The sequence below is a fragment of the Sceloporus occidentalis genome, unplaced genomic scaffold, assembly GCF_023333645.1.
Source record: "Sceloporus occidentalis isolate IW3139 unplaced genomic scaffold, rSceOcc1.0.p SCAF_1, whole genome shotgun sequence".
In the NCBI taxonomy this organism is placed as follows: Eukaryota; Metazoa; Chordata; class Lepidosauria; order Squamata; family Phrynosomatidae; genus Sceloporus; species Sceloporus occidentalis.
The window spans coordinates 85,295,458-85,310,391 of NW_028316981.1; positions in this window are offsets into that span (position 1 = coordinate 85,295,458).

The window sequence follows — 14,934 nt, forward strand, 5'->3', positions numbered from 1 at the left end:
AAGATAGCTTTGGCCATGGCACTCAATAGATCCATACTCCCCATTGATATTGGGGAAGATTTTGTTTACTTTTATTCATTCTTTAATGGAGTAAGAGTCATCATGCTGACTAAGTGACAGATTGAAGTCAGTTTCTTCAGCATCAATCCATTCACATCCATAGTTCTGGTTTCTCATTTTGAATCCTTTGGGATGTGGAAGCCATTTCCTGTTTGCCCTTATGAAGACCATCTGGGAGACATGCGCAGGTGTGAGCCTGCTTCTCAGCTTTGTTACCAAATTTCCAGCCTCAGAAAATAGCCTTTCTGAAAATACACTACTGGCTGGACATGAAAGGTGCCATATTGCAACTTTAGACAAGGATGGCCACACAGTCAACTTTTGTTCCCAGTAGGAAAGGGAACTTGTTTTTGGTTGGACAAAATGTAGTGGTAGAATTTCTCTGATATAAGATTCTAGTTCTTGCCTCACTCTATTAAGAGCCAAATGGTCTGATGCTCTCTTTGGTGTCTTTTGCTTATTGGTGGGTTGGCCTGTCGGAGCCAGCCGTGCTGAGTACATTATGCGTTGAAACATGGAGCCAACAGGTGTAACACTCTGCATGGTATCTTTGGAACAGGTCTCTTTAGAACAGCTGGGCTCATTGCCTAGATGTACTGAGGTGTTTTCACTCCCAGCAATGCTATGGGTGGCTGTGCTTTCATTCTGTTCTGAGTGTAGCTGTTGTACTTTTTTGCTTGTTTTTTTGTACAACTGCACTCCATGCTGAAGAATATAATCCTCAACTTCCTTGATGTTTATGTCCATTGTTTTTCCTTCCCGAAGCCTTTCAAGAGTGCTGTCTCGATAAATTGGTTCAAAGAGACTTGCTGCATGGTATTTTAGGTCCTGACGGATTACATGTATATGTTTGTTGCCATGGAGGGAGTCAAGTAGATAGCTTGCAAAAGCCACAGATGGTAAAACTTCACCATTGCCAACAGAGGTGGATGGTTTCTTTCTCTTGTCCAGAAATTCTTTGAGTGCATACTCCATTATCTCAAGAGCTGGTAAAACCCATGCAATAGAAGCATCATCACTACTAAGTATAGTAGTGCATTCTTTGAATATGGTCAATATATCGACCAGGTCTTGCATTATGGACCACTGCATTGGCTGAACATTCAACTTTGTTGAGACTCGCTCATGTTCATGTATGTACTGTATCACTGCTGTCTTTTGCTCTAAGAAGCGCTCCAGCATGTTCAGAGTGCTGTTCCAGCGAGTAGGAACATCCACAAGAAATTTGTGCTCTGGGAGACCATTCTTCCTCTGCAACAGACGGATGGCTTCTGTTGCTGCAGATGAGCTTCTGAAGTGGGAACAGATTTGCTGAGCCACATCTATTGCTTCCTGCACAGCAGCATTGTTCTTACCTTTGAATGCATTCCGAATGATTAGATTTATGCAGTGTGCAATACATGGCACATGACTCACAGCCTTTTGACGAACATATTTCAGGTAGTTGGCTGCATTATCTGTAGCCAGGCATCCTAATTCAATTTGCAAAGGTGTAAGCCACTTGTCAGTGACAGCCTGTAGCTTTTCAGAAATGTTTGAAGCTGTATGTGATTCTGAAAAAAGAGTGAGGGTGAGAGTTGCCTGGTGTCTCATCAGGGTGTTCTCATTGTTACTTGAAACCCAGTGAGCAGTGACACATAGGTATGATTTGTTCTGATTGCTGGTCCAGCAGTCACTGGTAAAGTGTGCAGCACTACCAACAGCTAGGCACAATTCTTTGCTGATACATTTGGAAATATCTTCCTCTAGTTTTGGAAAAGCAGTGTCACAAAGAAAGTGTCGTGTGGGTACCTCATATCTAGGGCACATCTCATGGAGCAACAGGTGGAATTCTTCATGCTCAACTAATGAAAAAGGCAACATCAAAAATGAAATGAAACGTGCAACTGCAGTATTACATCTAATTGCTTTGATGCTTTTAGGAGGAAACTTTTGAGACATGGCAATGGACTCCTGGATGGACAATTGCTTGCGTGCAGATGGTATTACTTCTCCAAATTCACTGGGATGTTGTTCCCCTCCTATGGTTGCAATGGTGGGTGTGGTCAACAATGTGACTTTTTGCACAGAGGCTTTTGGAGGAGAAAGTAATTTGTTCTTAGTTGGTGGAGACATCAGCGAATGCCTGTGTTGCAGATGTTTTATCATTGAAGTTGTCCCAACCTTTTTGCAACCACCTGGCTTTCCAATCTTGACATGGGCTCTACAGTACCGACAGATGGTGATGTGTGGGTTATTTGAAATTTTATCAAAGTGTTTCCACACAAATGATGCTCGTTTCACATTGCTGCCTGGATGCTCCAGTTCAGAAAGAGTGTTTGGTGTGAGGTTTGTCTTTTCTTCTGTACATGTCACAGTACGTTGTGTATCTATTGGATTGTCTGCTGCCTCACTTGATTTTTGGCGCTTCTGTGGTGGAGAAATATCCAATGCATTCTGTTCCTCACAGTCCTCGGTAGTTGATGCATGCATGGATACTAGGTTTATGGTGGTGACATCATCAGCATGACATGTTTCTTGAGACCTCTTTGGAGATGCAGGAGAAAAATCAGTTTGTTCTTGCTTATGAATAATGTAAATGGAGTCTTGATTATAAAAGCTGAGGTCATTCTCTCCAGATTTTTCTTCTCCATTTGCTTCTTCATCATAATATAATTGGGTGGGTTCATGGCCATCAGTGGGTATTAATAACTCTTTCTTCCTTTCCTCATTGTGGTGGTATATGGGAGGAGATTCTGGTTCAGTCTCTCCCAGATCAGTGTCGCCATGGTTGTTGTCACTTTCAGACCAATATCTCGTTGTGCCACCTGGGCCGAACAGTTTGAAGGCAGTCTGAAGAGGGTACAGTTTCCGATCTGTGGGACGAAGTGCTGTTGCTCCAACATTTTTGCTTGCATTGGTAGAAGTATTTGCTGTATCATTCTTAGCATTCACTGACATATTTTATATTTTTATGTTGAAGGAATGAGAGATGTGGAATTAAATGAATCCCTTATGGCTGATGGACGTGGGCTGCAAAGTAGGGTGCTGAAAAAGAGAAAATGCAAATTAGTACTTCATCTTTATGAAATACAGACACCTTTCCATAAATAATGCAACAGAGTATGAGTTCTTAAATTGTTGTTATCCAAGAAAGGCAAACATTTCTGTTATGGTAAACTTACCAAGACTAATGATAACCAATCTTGATTTCTAGCTCTGAAAAAGATGTCAAGGAGCATATTTCATCTATACAGTAACCTTTGATAATTGAAAATTGTGTAAATTGTAAAGTGTAGCACAATTTATTATAGAGTATTGGTTAACCTTGAAGTACAATAACATCCAAAATCCACAGAACAGTGATACCTTTTATCTGGAGGTAGGAGCAGTCTGTATTATTGTCCTTCCAGTACACCTGAGCTAAGAATGGCAACATCTTCAAGATGTAGGATTTTGACTCACATCATCATTATTTTTCATCATGATCATTGAAAAAAATTCTTTTGTATGATTTTGACATCTTTACCTGATGAAGAAACCACTGAAGCCTCAAAACCTTCCATAAAGTTATCACTGTTTTGTGGAATATGGATATTATTGTACTTTGGTACATGGCCACCATGGCTACCTCTGGATATCTTTTCTGGTTAACCTTGAGAAAGTCTCTTTCTCATAATCAAATAAACCACATACAGTGGTTGTGGGGATACAGTGAGGGATGGCCATATATCCCACTTTGAACTCTTTCAAGAAAGAATGGAATAAAAAAACACAATAGTAGGCTTCTATTTTATAGTGAAGTTGATTGCAATTCACTTGGGTGGAGGGAGGAAATTATCCTGCTCAAAACCAAATCTTTAGATGTTCAAAGCTCTTATTAAATTGAAAATTAAGATTAAAAAAGGAAATCTTGGAGAAGCCACTCAAGCAAACATTAAATAAAATGAAAGTTTACGGCTCCAACTTCAGTAATTACTTCCTCATCTGTTTGATTTTTAACAGCTTTGCCTGATGAAGAAGCAGTGGAGCTTCGAAAGCTTGCATTAAGTATTTTGTGCATTTTGTTTGGCCCGCAAACAGTATTACTGCTCTATGGATTTTGAATATTATTGGACTTTGCTGTATGGCCAATAGGGCTACCCCTGGATATCAATTTTAGACAAATTACTCTGATTGTCATGCATGAGAAATTAAGGGGCCAATACACTGGCAGTCACACCACCATGAGAAATCTATTGTTTAATCTTTGGTCTCTGAGTTGTAACTTAAAATTCAAAAGTAAAAGAATGGAGGAAAAGTGGAGAAGGCAGTCTGGATTCTGCATTGTCTTACAACAATGCAATACTTTTATTTGTCAAAGCAAATAACCCCAAATACTGTAAGTTATGGAATGCACTGTAAGACATGGGGGTGCCACACTATATCTGATAGTCTTGATGAGGAATCTGTGCCAAGGACAAGAGGTCACCATCAGAGTGGGGTGGAAATATGAGAATATGAGTCATAGGCCTGCTTTTTGTCAAGATGTAACTGTTTTCATTTAAGGTGTTATGGAAGGAAATAAAATTTAAACATTAGCAAAGCAAAAAGATGATTCTCATGAGATCCAAGCTGGGCCAAAACTAACAAAATTAATTTCAACACAAAGAAATTTAAGGTACTGCACTTAGGGCAAAAATAAAAAATAAAATGCATAGATATAGGATTGGGGACATCTGACAGAACAAGACTTATACATGTGAAAGAGATCTAGGAGTCCTAGTAGACCACACATTGAACATGAGCCAACAGTGTGATGCGGCAGCTAAAAAGGCCAATGAAATTCTAGGCTGCATCAGTAGAAGTATAGTGTCTAGTTCAAGGGAAATAATAGTGCCACTATTTTCTGCTTCTGTCAGGTCTCACCTAGAATATTGTGTCCAGTTATGGGCATCACAATTCAAGAATGATGTTGAGAAGCTGGTTTGTGTCCAAAGGAGGGCAAATAACATGGAGAAGGTTCTGGAAACCATGCCTTATGAGGAGAAACTTAGGGAGCTGGGGATGTTTAGTCTGGAGAAAAGATACACTGGTTTAAATATTGGAAGGGATGTCCTATTGAGGAGGGAGCAAGCTTGTTTTCTGCTGCTCCAGAGACTAGGACCTTGAACAATGGATGTAAACTACAGGAAAAGAGATTCCAGCTCAACATTAGGAGGAACTTCCTGACAGTAAGAGCTGTTCGACAATAGAACACACTCCCTCTGACTGAGTGTGGTGGAGTCTCTTTCTTTGGAGGTCTTTAAACAGAGGCCGGATGGCCAACTGTCAATGGGAATGCTTTGATTGAGAGTTCCTGCATGGCAGAATGGAGTTGGACAGGATGGCTGTTGGGGTCTTTTCCAACTCTATGATTCTAAGTTCAAATACATTCTCTTGTCTTGGCCATAGAATCATCTGGGGGCAGATTAGATCTCAAGAGGAGCATTGTTGTATTTTGCTATTGAATGAAACTTAATTTTTATTTCCTGGGCACCCACAAGGCGAGAAGGAGGAAGGGCCTGCCAGCATTAATTTCCCTCCATGATACCTGAAATAGGGGGAAACAAACTACCAGGAACAAATCATATTCCAGTTGAACTGCTGCAATTCACACTGACAGAATCAACTGTAGTGCTGACCAACATTTGTCAAGATATGGAAAACAAAAGGCAATTGTCAGAACAGAACACAGAGAAACAGAAATTTATTCCCTCCCTTTACTGGGGGAGAGAGAGAAAATGGGAGCGAGAGAGAGAGAGATGGAAGGAGCAGCATTTCATGGGATTTAATAGATCTACTATGGTAATTTAGGACTAACCAATAGTTCTTGCCACTTTAAAGGTTAATAAAAATAATAGGTTTCTACAGGGGCCAGAATTCAGACACAAAAGTATGGGCAGATTAAAATGAACAATTGCCCTGTACAACTCACTTTAAAATCTTACATGTGTGTGCATAACAAGATTTGTCAAAAAATGTGCCCCCCTTCCCCAATCATTATTTGATATGTTTTTGGTCCCCTGTTCAGGGTGGAATATAGAGCTCTTTTCAGCAGAGCACATTCCATGGCAATCTGCAATCTGATGAGCAAAGCATTGTGTTGTATTGATTATGTAGTAAACTTTTAAGAATGCTCTAATTATATATTCCTGCATGGAAGAGGGGTTGAATTAGATTGTCCTTATCGGTACTTTCCAATCTAGGATTTTTTTTTTAAATATACTCCTCTGAAAGGGAGCAGGGTGCTCAATCCACCCCATAGGGCTACAAACTCTGGGAAAACCTGGCTTCCTCGCCTGCTGCTTTATTTGCAATCAATGAGGAAATCCCAGATCTCATCTGAATATATATATAGAGAGAGAGAAGGAAGGGAGTGAAAATATTTTTAAAAAACAATTAACTGTAACCCATCCCCCCTCTCCAAATCCAACAAAATGAACAACACACTAGAGTTTTTCAGGAGAGACTGTTAGGCCTGGAAAAAAAACTTAGGAAGAATTACTGTATGTAACAATGAATAAATTATTAGACACTTACAAAGAAGAGAGGCACTTGATGGTGTTCTGCTTCTGCTGTCTGTTTCTCCCAGTTGTGCTGTGTGTATCCAGCTCCAAGTAACTTACTTCTGATGATGACCTAAGTGACCTTTTTTCCTTTGGATTAATTGTTATAAACAGAACAACACTGGAGACCAGAGTCTGAGAGCTGCTAAAGTCTTCTTCTTCTCCTTTCTTTTTCAGAACAAAGGTGTGAAGTGATCCATCATGGGGGAGGGTGCCTTTCATTCTACTGCTTTGTCATGGCATGGTTCTTTCTTTAAACAAAGCCTCTTTAAATGATAAAGTTACCATTTATTTATTTATATATTCTTTTGGGTGCAAATGTCACCCTGTGGATTTATATGGCTGAGCAGGGATCCTCCCAGTTCACAATAGAAATTCACTGGCTGACCTGTATTACTTCATAGCAGAAGGGGGGGTTGGACTGGATGGTCCTTGAGGGTACCCCAACTCTAGCCTCCCAGTTCACCATAGAAATTCACTGGCTGACCTTGGGCGAGTCACATCCTCTCAGCTTCAACTCCTAAGTATTCCTTCCTGGTAGGCTTTATTCATGGCAGAACTCTTGCCATCTCCCCCCACTCTGCTCCTTCTTCAGGATTCCTGCTTGGCAGAAGAGCATTGCCACTTGGCACCCGACCCCTCCCCTTCTCATCTGTGAGGGTCACACTGTCTCAGCTTCAGGGGCATCCCATGGCAAAATTCCTCTTTGTGCCAAGAAAACCTTCAGTTTGTCCCATCTTCCAGTGTCATCCTCCTGATGTTGAACAGGGGTCAGACTACATGCCCTCTAGTATGCCATGTATTCCTATGTATTACTTCATAGCAGAAGGGGGTTGGACTGGATGGTCCTTGAGGGTACCCCAACTCTAGCCTCCCAGTTCACCATAGAAATTCACTGGCTGACCTTGGGCGAGTCACATCCTCTCAGCTTCAACTCCTAAGTATTCCTTCCTGGTAGGCTTTATTCATGGCAGAACTCTTGCCATCTCCCCCCACTCTGCTCCTTCTTCAGGATTCCTGCTTGGCAGAAGAGCATTGCCACTTGGCACCCGACCCCTCCCCTTCTCATCTGTGAGGGTCACACTGTCTCAGCTTCAGGGGCATCCCATGGCAAAATTCCTCTTTGTGCCAAGAAAACCTTCAGTTTGTCCCATCTTCCAGTGTCATCCTCCTGATGTTGAACAGGGGTCAGACTACATGCCCTCTAGTATGCCATGTATTCCTATGTATTACTTCATAGCAGAAGGGGGTTGGACTGGATGGTCCTTGAGGGTACCCCAACTCTAGCCTCCCAGTTCACCATAGAAATTCACTGGCTGACCTTGAGCGAGTCACATCCTCTCAGCTTCAACTCCTAAGTATTCCTTCCTGGTAGGCTTTATTCATGGCAGAACTCTTGCCATCTCCCCCCACTCTGCTCCTTCTTCAGGATTCCTGCTTGGCAGAAGAGCATTGCCACTTGGCACCCGACCCCTCCCCTTCTCATCTGTGAGGGTCACACTATCTCAGCTTCAGGGGCATCCCATGACAAAACTCCTCTTTGTGCCAATAAAACCCTCGGTTTGTCCCATCTTCCAGTGTCATCCTGATGAGACAGTGTGACCCACTTGGCTGTTGATGTTTGTTGCCTTCTGGTGAGCACTCTCAGTGCTTTGGGAGGACCCTGGCAAAACGGGGCAAGAAGGGGGGGGTTTGTGGGTTTTGTGTGTGTTTAGAGGGCTCTTGCAATGAGGACATGCCAGTGTCTTCCTCTGAGACCCAGAGAGTGTGACTTGCCCAAGGCCTCCCAGAGGGCTCCTATGGCCATCCAAGCCCTGAGCTCCCTTTCTCCATGACCTCTTGGAAACATGGCTGTTGTCGTGTGTTGTGACTTTTAGGACTCTCCTGGCATGCAAGGCTTGTTGGGGGAGGGCAGTGCCTCCCTTTGAGGCTGAGAGTCTGTGCCAGGGATGTAAGAAAACAACAACAACATCAATATCTGGGTATTGTAGTTTTGTGAGACATTTAGCCTTCTTTGTCAGAGAGCTCTGGTGGCACAACATACTATAAATCCCAGGAGTTTCCATAGCATTAAAGTATTGTCGAACTGGATTATTTCTGCAGTGTGCACTGCAGCCTTATTAGACTGCAGTTCCCAGCAGTCTGTGGTGCTATCAGAGCAGCTTACATATTGTTAGACATATCCCTGCTCTCTCTCTCTGCACTTCTCCCATGGTGATGCTAAGAGGTCATGCAATCATAATAATAATAATTGGCACAGTCTCTCAGCCTCAGAGGCAGGACATGACAAACCTCTCTCTCCAGCTCTCTCAAGGTGATGCTAAGGCAAACCTACATTTATTTTGCATTGTGTGTGTGTGTGTGTGTGTGTGTGTGTGTATGTACTTGAATTTCTTGGCCTTGGAGAACCCAAATCAATGTCTCCACTGCAAGGTAATCTCCAGATCATAGTGATGTAACTGTATTTCATCAAAGTGATTAGTCATTTTTTTTAATCATCAAAATACCTGTCTTACTCCAAAAAACGGTGGCCAAGACCTTTCCTGATAATAAGTTTTGAGATTTCAAGTTCTTCTGTTCTGTGAGAACTTGAATGTCAGAGCATGGCATAAAGGGCAGAAGCCTCACCTTTTGTTATCTTTTGTTTTTCAAAGCAAAGCTGCTGTGATTAAGCAAAGTTGGAGCAAATCACCCTAACAAAAGAAATAGCCTCCAGGATGAATGGTAGCTTTGCTTACACAAAATATGCAAATAGTGGCTATCGAGATTCAGATGAAGGATTCTTCTCTCCCTCTCATTTCGAAATGACTAGCCTCAATATTCTTACTCATTGATAGAGAATTATTCAGAATTTCTCCTCTCCAGATTGTAATAGAAATGTTCGAAATTGCCATTTTTCTCCTAATTTTCGAATTTTGGAGAATATTCTTTACATCCCTACTCACAGGCCAGTAACACAAAGACAACTCCCAAAGTCATACTTAGGAATCTCTCACTGATTATCACTGAAGTGGCCAGTTGCATTGGGGTGGAAGGCCAGAATTTGCCCTGCACCCTTCCAGCAGGCTGCATGGATGTGCTGCCCCAGAACTGGTAGTGACATGACATGACTGAAAAGTAATTGAATTTTATAAGTTTTTTTTTTCATTCTGAGGGGAAGGAAATAGTGTAGGGGTAAATTCACCCAAACAACTGAGTTTTTGTGTTGGTTTGTGTATTTGGGGATGGGTTTTGGTTTATTTTTCAGCCCAGTTTTTTATGGGGATATTGAAATCATCTGGCAGCAGCCCTGTGGATCTGGCAGCTGAAGGTTTTCAACTCCTGGCATATCAAGAAGAGATACTTAAGGTTTAGCCCATGAGACAGAAATAATAAATTTCCTGAGAGATGTTCCATTACCCACAATGTTTCTATAGTTTTCCAGAGAAAGACAAATGTTTCATTCTTATCTATGGACTTCTTTGCTAATTAAAATGCATGAATTACCTTAAGCTATATTTACCTAAGAGAACATCAGTGGTACTCTTTAGTGCTATAAAAGGGAAGAGGGGAATACTGAAGTACAAGTGAAGGTTTTTAACTTGTCACACCCAGCAGTTTTTCATTAGTATTGCTTAGAAGCAATATCCAGAAGAGACACAGGATATTAACACTGCAGGTCCATCAGTACGGTTGCATAAGTAGTTGCCAGAGGGGCTCTGAGTCGGTAGCTGCATTTGTGAGGATGCTTAACCAACTGAACTACAAAATGTAAGATTTTACACTTGAAGATTACATTATGCCAGAAACTTGCAACTAAAGATCAGTATCTGAAATTCAGAATGAGTTAGAGCTCTCATTTAAAGGTAGCTGTACCCATACTTTTAAATAGGTTTTTTTACCAGTTCAAAACAGCAGCAGTGTGAACAATGTATCTGTACTGTCAAAACAGTTCTGGCTGCTTACATTTGACTTTCAGTCTAGAACAAACCTTTATTTTGTTTCTTTATCTCCAATGCAAGAGGTAACTTGCTACAAATAACAGAAGAATTTATCATTAGTTAGATTTGCAATAACAAAGACATAACTAAGTACATTACAATGTAACATAATGGGAGGCAATATCACACCTTTTGCAGTATGGTAACTGTAACAATAATGGTGGATGGATAGTCCCAGAAAACTTTTATAATTAAAAGGGAATGTTGTGTCATTATTCAACTGCTTTGTACCACAGGCCAGAAGCTTGTACCATTCTGGTTTTTAAAAAGTAATTATTTTAGCTACTCTGAATACTGAGAAGGGATGGAGGTTTGACACTGTAACTAATTATTTTAAATATATATTTTGCCAAGCTCTTTAAAATTATGCAAGTGACCAATGGAGCCAGTGTGGTGTAATGGTATCGGAACTGGACTAGGAGTCCAGGGTTTGAATCCCCAGTAGGAAATGGAACCCTGCTGTGTGACCTTGGGGCCAGTCACACTCTGTCAGCCTCAGAAGAAAGCAATGGCAAGCCCCTTCTCAACAAATATTGCTGAGAAAACTTAGGGTTGCCATAGGTAGAAAATGACTTGAAGCAACAAGTGCAACAACAAATGACCAATAAAAAAGACACTAAGAGAACCATCCTAATGACTCTTGCCAACTACTCTGAGAGAGACTAAAATGGAGCAGAAGTGCTTTTCTGTGATTTTTATTTTCAATGATTAACATCTGTACATGTTATTGTGTAACTGCTTTGGAGTCCAGACTTTTGTACTGTATGCTTTGGATTTTGGATCAAAAACTGAAGTTGCAAAATTTCTGAAACAAGGTGTTTCTGGGTCATCTTTGAATCCAGAATTTACATGCCCAGTTGCCTCTTTGGATCTGGACCTTTACCAACATGGTGTGCATGTTTTCCATCCCACTGATGTCAGTGTGAGACAAAACCTTTAAGAAGGAGAAAACCCATTAAAAGAAGCAGAAGCAAAATGGGCCCTGAGCCTCCTGCCTTAGCTGCTTGGCTGTAAGCTGACTGGAATCTGGTTCCTGCTGTGGTGCATCTACATATCATCCACTATACCCCACTTGGGATGCTCTATAAATTAAAATTTAATTATTTATTCATTCAGTCAATGCCTAGACTGCTTACTACATCCAGAAATTTTGCAACTGCAGTTTATTATCCAAAATCCAAAACATACAGTAGAAAGGTCAGGCAGATGAAGCAGACATTAAAAAATACAAATCACCATAATAAAAAAAGCAGATGTTTATCATTCAAAATAAAAATCGCAATTCAGAGAGTAGGCAACACAGTCTCAAAGAGAAGATCTGAATGAAAAAGATAAGAGGCACAGATGGCATCTCTCATATTGCAGTGGAGAGAACATCCCAAATCATGGAATGGCCATTAAAGGAAAGGCCATCTTCTGGGTCGCTGGCAGATGATAAATGTGCAGGCTGCAGTATAAGTGGAACAGTGCATGTTGTAGCCAAGGTTCTAATTAGGGAATTTTAGGCGTTTTACAGACTGCCCAAAAGGGCAGTCTGCTGGCACCCTTCTTTGCTGCATGAGGGAACTGCAGCGGACAAACCGTGCAGTTCCCCAGTGCAGCAAAAAGAAGCCGCAAAAAGCGGCTTCTTTTTGCGGTGCCGTTGTGATGTTGCAAGGCACCAATTGCACCCTTGCGGCATCACAAGGGTGCCAAGACATGCGGACGCTAAGCGTCCATCACATCAAAATGGCTGTGCCCATCTGTATAGGGCACTGCCATTTTGACACCCTCATTACGTGTGAGGGGCAAGGCGCATCAGGAAGCTCCACCCCTCACGCATAACAATGGTGCCCCATAGGGCCCGTCAGGAACACACTTTAGTTAGCTCAAAGTTGAGAGGGGCAGACAACAAGCACCCTGTGAAATCGCTTCCCAATTTGTATACCAAGGGACCAAATAATTCTTAAGAAATGAAGCAGAGACAGACTTCTTCAATTAAAATCTAATTTTTATTAAAAGGGGGAAAAATACACAGCAACACAAGCACACACATGCTCATTTAAGGCTCAGGAAACCAGTGGGGAAAAGTGGAATAGTTCAAGGCAGTACTAACAGAAATACTTACTCTAGAGTACACATTCCACTGGAATCTAATAGAGTGATAATGGGGGTTGAGACACAGTCACAGAGTGAATGACTGAGCTGGAACCAGACCAAAGATCAGAGTGACACAGAGTCCCCCTGCCTCTAGACTGGCACACTGAGGGGGGAAATCTGAGAGTTTTAAAAGGCAAAAGCTAGCCTCTGAAAGGGTGCTTAATTGTTTGGCCGAAGCCTGGACAAAGATGTTTGATTACTTGGACGATGTCTAAACAAAGCTGTTGGATTGTTTGGATGAGGCAAACCAGTCTGGCAACAATTGGGGGGGGGGGGGCAGGGAGATGGTAGAGGAATTAAATTAATCACCAGCCCATCAAGTGTGAGACCTAAAACAAATATCATGCATTTTCCTAATCATGGAGGTGATGGCTGTCCCATTAGCAACTCCCAAACCACTGAAAGATATTGTTCTAAAAGGGATCTTGTCTCATCCATGAGAGCTGCCTACATTGTCTCTTGCTTGAGGAATAATAGCAGACTCACCTGGCAGATCAGTTTGAGGTCATGGGGGAATTCCACACACCCCAAATTTTAGGGAGAAACAGACTTGATAACAATGTCCAGGTGGCCAACTCAGTATCCTTGCCACTGCATTCTGCACCAGCATTAGCACTGCATTCTGTTTTGGGTACTTCCACAATAAGCATTATAATAATTTAGACTCAAGATCAGCAAGGAGCAAACTACAGTAGGCCAATTTTTTGCTATCTAGGAATGGGCTTAGTTGGCCTAACAACCAAAGCTGGTAACAGTAACTCTGCGCATCAGATGTCACTTGGGCATCTAACAGCAATCATGAATCTATGTACCTCTTCTTTCTCAACAAGTTAGATCCATTTAGGTAGGAAAACGCCACAGATCCCACATTTCAGAACCTCTTGTTGTAATTCAGTTTCTATAATCTCTCATAGAACCATCTTTGTGTCCAGAGGTCATTTCAAAGTTAATAGTCAAAGGCAAGTGACAATAAAATATTGAGGTGCTTCTTGAAGAGGGAGACGAATCAGATCATGACCATTGGAGGTAATGGCTTCTAAATACGAAGTGCTGTGAAGAAAAAAGGACAGTGACTGGAGACAACAGATGTTATCTTTTAGTATCAGTCTCTTTGTTAAACCAGAGGAATGTTAAGCTTTAGAAGGCTTATAAAGAGCAATTAAAATTGTAAGATAAGCAGAAGGAAGTACAGGGAATTAAAAGTAAGGAGGAGGATTTTATAAATAATATCACAAAGGAGGAGAAAGGAAGCCAATGCAAAGATAAAGAACGAAAATAAATATAGTCATGTTTAAGGGGAAGAAAGATGAACTGGGTTTAATGTGAATAAAAGATTCAGACATTTTGATGGAATAAACAAAGGGGCACAAATTATAGCCCTCTTGACTTTGTTGTTAGTTTTCATCTCCCACCATTGCTCACCACTGGCTATGTTGACTGGGGCGGATGGGATTTGCAGTCTGAGTTTGCCTACCTCCTTGGGATAAAGGAGGACAAAAAGAGAACATTCTACTAACCAAGCCTGAATAAAATGAGCAATTGTGCAAGAGTTTTAGTAATCCCTTCAGAGACAATCAATCATTCAGTCAATAATATTTATAAACCCGATGGATACCAAAATCCATCGCTGTTCAAATCCCATTAATTATAATGGCATTGTAAAATGTGTCTCTTATATACAGTGGGAAACTCAAGGTTTGCTTTTTGGAATTTATATATTTTAAAAATGTTTTCAAGCTGTAGATGCTTGAATCTGTGGATAAAGAATTTGTTGGTATGAGAGCTGACTGTACTTCTGGAAACACCTGAATAGGGCTTTCATTTTGCCCCTGCAAATATAAGGTTGATTTAACATTGTGCTGCACAGATGACAACCAAGCCAGTGCCAATGGGTTGGGGGAAATCAGTGTCAGAGATTGTGAGCATGTATTGTTAGGGTACATACAGTAAATGCAGTGCAATATTCTGTTGATGTTTACTCTGAAATAAATCCTACTGCATAAGACAATAGTTTTAACATTATGACAGTGGTTCTTTTGATAAGAATAGATTTCTTAAACCTGACTTCAGTAATGATCTCATCTCACAGCTGCACAACTACATCAGAAGAAATCAACCATTGTTCACAGTATTATCCAATAGTGGCTTTTTTGGAACAGCAGCAAATCCAAACTGCAGAAAGAGAAAAG